Consider the following 4,787-nt stretch of genomic DNA (forward strand, 5'->3'; position numbering starts at 1 on the left):
CCATAATTAAGCTTCTTCTCTTGTCAGATCAGCAGCAAGTATGCAAAGGTTACTGTGGTTGGTAGCTTCCTCTTTTTTGTAAATGCCAGATTTTTTTTTTTTTTTTTGGTAAATACGTGTGAAACCTCTGTCTGGCCTAGAGAATGGAATGAAAAACACTTGTCAAGTGAATCTTCAAGCCCTTTTCCCCCATGGGACATAAAAGTCAAAATATTTTGAAATTATCTGTCCCTAGAATGTTTCAGGCATGAGCCACACTCTGGAATGATTGGCAACATCCAATAAACCTGCTTTCTGAAAATTTCTGTGGTATCCAGCCTCTTCAGTCCTACTTCATATCTATTTTAAGTGTTTCATGGAGGCGACTGGAATATGTGTGAGACTTTGTAAGGAAGGTTATTGATTGGAATTGTTTGGATTTTTCTGTGTATTTGTATTAATTTGGGCATGAGGAACTCTGGGTTTACAGTCAGGCATCTGGAAGATAGGAAGTTTATGCTATTGAGGATTTTAGAGCTCCACAGTGTTGTGTGCTGTTAACTGAGTATATCAGAAAGAATGAACAGTTTTGTACATTAATAGTGAGTTCTGTGCCCTTTAATAGTGAGAGAGTGGCTGCATTTACTTTGGGTCTGTGGGAGTACTGTGGGTTTGTAGATTCAGATGGACACGTGTGTTCCCAGACTGGTATAATCTAGGACTGTGAATGTATTTAGGAAGTGTGATGGCTGAGTATTCATTCTCAAATAGTAGATGGGTAGTGTGTGTTTCCATTGAGATAATATAGAAGTTATATTTATATGGGAATACAAGTTAAGAGGATTAGGTACTGACAGTGTATATGGGTTATTATGACATGGTGGGACTCGTGAATAATTATTAAGAAGAGTGTTTGAATGGAGTATTTTGGTGCATACTTTTTGATATTCACAAAATATTGATTTTTTAATTTAATTTTATTTTTTGTTTAGGGAAGGGTGTGACATTAGAGTGCAGGGTAAAATATGTGTATTAAGGCAACACATGTGTTATGTATGTATTTGGGAAATGACAATGAGTAGATTGTAGGTGACATCATTGTTGTGTACATTTGGAGAGGGTTGAGAAACTTTATGTGTTTTTTGGAGTTGGTGTTTGCGTATCAAGTGATTCTGGGAATATGGACTCATGTTTATGTGTGTATGTGGGTGGTTGTACCTGTGTCATTTAGGGTTAAGAATGTTACATTTTTGTAATCAGGGTATTTCTGGTTCCACTCAATCTTAGGGAAGTTCAAAGAGATTTTTATGCACACATGCCACCCAGCCACAGAGACCTGTGAACACCTCTTGCTGAGGCACATACATGGAAAGATGCACACTCATTAAAACCCCTTTCAACACAGATATCATTAAAACACCTCACATTTAGAAACAGGTGCATGACCCACAACTCACTGCCATTCCAACAAAAACACAGATGCATAAATCACCTTTATCCCTGCTTTCCCCGAATACACACACCACCACTTCCTTTCTAAAAAAAATATATACATACCCACAAATACACCTGCCTGTTATCACCTAGGTACGGACGGACATGCAATTATAATGTATACTTTCCAAATGCAGGCTTATACATTCCTATATACTCTACACTTCCTGAAGGCATGCACATGATATAAACAAACACTGAGTATGCATGCACACAGAAATACAACATACAACCCCCCTACACACACACACACAAACACAAACACACAAAATAAACCCTATTTGTTACCAGAAGTCACATAAACAAAACCCTAAGTACTCTGGAAAATCTCACAGACTTGAACCTCTCATCAGAAATACAATATACACAACACCTTGCTTCTGTCTCTTCTTGCTTTACACAGAATTTAAAGTACAGTGCAGAGCAGATAGGCTTAACTGAACTTTCCAACAAAAACCAAAAGACGAGAAATTCTTCACAACAGTACTAACAACATTCTCCAGAATAGACAACAGATTAAGTCATAAAAAAACCTTAACAAATTTTAAAAGCTAAAAATCATTTGAAATAACTTTTTTTCTGAACACAATGTAATAAAACTGGAAACCTACCACAGGCGGAACTTCAGAAACATCCTGCATGTCTGCGATTATAACAAAAAGCTCTCAAATAGCAGAGTCAATGACAAACAGAATGGAAATTTTTAAAGATTCTTGAGAAAAATGATAGAAACACAAAATAAAAAAACCCTATATCATAGAGCAGAGGCAATTTTAAGATTAGATCAGTACATACCTACATCAAAAAAGAAAACAACCAAGACTTCCTCTTCAAGGAGGTAGAAAATCAAGAACATGCCTGACCCAAAGCTAGTAGAAGAAAAAATACTAAACATCAGAGAAGAGGTAAATAAAATAAAGATTAAATATTATTTTAAAAATATCAACAACAGAAAGAATTTATTTACTTACTTACTTACTTACTTATCCCTAGGGTTGAACTCAGAAGCAACCACTCACTGAGAGATGTCACTAGACCTAGTTTGTTTTTTATTGAGAGACAGGGTCCCATAGAGTGGCTCACTGCCTTAATTTTGCTGAGGCTGTCTTTGAACTTGCCTTCCTCTTGCCCCTCCTTGAGGATCTAAACTGTTCATGTCAATGGTTAAGAGTACATCTTTGCCATTGAACTCACTTAAGCAGTGGGAAGATCATGATGCTGTATAATATGAGCATTCCCAGACGTGACACCTACGGACATCTTCGCATTGGCTTTGTCCACAGAAAGCATGAGACTCACCTTTTAGGACACTGCTTGGTGCATGGTTTGGCTTCTTCGCTTTTTTGGTGGAGGTTTTCTGTTGGAGACTAAACCCAGAATATCATGCATGCTTGGCAAGTGCTTCCCCATGGAGCTGTGCCCCCAGCCCACCTTGGCCTTTCTTGGTGATCAGAGAAAGTGTCTGATGGACTCTATTTTTAATGACTTACTGGGAAACTTCATGTCCTCTGATTCTACCTCTTCTGCAGATCCAGTTGAAGGCAAAGGTGCTGTGGCGAGCCATCCCCCTTTTCATCTTCTTAGTCTGCTGTCAGGTCAATCCGGTCTCCTGTGCTCTTGTTGGGGCAAGGTGGAGAGGGGGGAACCATGTGCCACTCCTTTGGTTTCTACTTGTTTCCAGATCCTTTGTTTGGTATTATGGCCTCAGATTCTGTGGACCCTTTCTACTGGATGTGAGGGATTCTGGCCTCCAACACGGGGAGGCTCAGACTCACTGTGCCCCTTTTCTGCTGGACCAGCACCATTTAGTTGAACTACAGCCTTTCTGTGGAGCTCAGAGAATGGGCAGCTCTGTGGCCTGGAAAGTCTGCATGTGCCACGTCAAACAGCCTGATCAACAGTGCATTCAGCCTGGGAAACACCATGTTCTTTAGAGTTGGGTTTGAATGCAATACAAAACCTGGAAGAGCAAGATAAGTCTCTGCTTGAGAATTTCTGAAAACTTAAAAAAAACTAGAGTGTTTGAAATCCCTGAAATGAGATGGTGAGTAGACATAGACCACTCTCTAGAACTCTCTAGTGGTTTCTCAGCTGCATCTTTTTCATATCTACAGGTGAAATATATGGATCAAAACCACGAGTGACAGTGGAGGGTCAAATCTAACCAGTCACCTGTGGGTCTAGAAATGATTTTCTTGTGTATGTTGATGGTGCATTTGATGGACACGGTTTTAAAATGGGGTTCCAAAAAGGTTCCAGTCACTCAGAATCAGAGCTCATCTGAACATGATGGAAAGGGAAGGTTGATTCCCAACTAGATCCAAATGTGCCAGCCCCACCTGCAGACTCAGGAAATGATTGGAATGTTTTCCAGTTTTATGAACTGATGAAGGACGGGTCTCTCTGTCCTCTGTCCATCCAGAATGGATCTGTCCATGGGGATGGGAATGCAGCAGGCTCTTGAGGGGTACGTGACTTTCCAAACAGAATGACATGGTGTCTGGTGGGCTCGACAGAGGGACTCAGTTGTGTTCTTATCTTTGGTTTTGGGGTGTTATGCTATAATTGCTGCCAGCAACCTGAAGCCCATCCAATGTGGAAAAGGGGTCACATTCAATTCTGTAGGTTCATTTTATTAAATAATGTCTTGCTTTCTTGAGCTCACAGGGGCTTTGTGGCTGCCCGTTTCCTTAGGCACACTCATGGAGCTCGGTATCTCTGCAATGATTACCTTGGGCCTCATCATGCAGCTCTTGGCTTGCACCAAGATGATTGAAGTGGGTGACACCCCAAAAGACCAAGCCCTCTTCAACGTGAGCCCAGTACTTTAAGAAAGATCATGGGTAAATTTCTGGTGTCTAGTTGAGAATTTGAATTGGCTCTAAAATTGGGGGCATTAAAACAGCCCAGTTTGGCCTGTGTGCTTTGCCTGCTGACCCTGTAGGTGCTCCATGGCCTGTTAGTGAGAGAGCACTTCTGGGAGGTGCTGGGTATGGGGGAAGGCCAGGCAGGGCAGGGGAGGGCAGGAATGCCCCAGAGGATGAACTTGAAGGATCAGTGCATGGAGGTCACCCCTTCACCAGCCATGATTTCCATACCTCACGAAGGAGGTGACATCTACTTCAGAGGTGTCATAAGAATTCAATCAAAGCCAGATGCTGTGGAGTATGCCTCTAATTATAGCAGCTTTGGAGGCTGAGGCAGGACGATCACAATTTGGAGGTCAACCTCAGCAACTTAGTGAGGCCCTAAGCACCTCAGTGAGACCCTGTTTCTAAATAAAATAAAAAATGGCTGGGGATGAGACTCAGAGG

This window comes from Callospermophilus lateralis, unplaced genomic scaffold (genome assembly GCF_048772815.1).
Source record: "Callospermophilus lateralis isolate mCalLat2 unplaced genomic scaffold, mCalLat2.hap1 Scaffold_210, whole genome shotgun sequence".
Lineage (NCBI taxonomy): Eukaryota > Metazoa > Chordata > Mammalia > Rodentia > Sciuridae > Callospermophilus > Callospermophilus lateralis.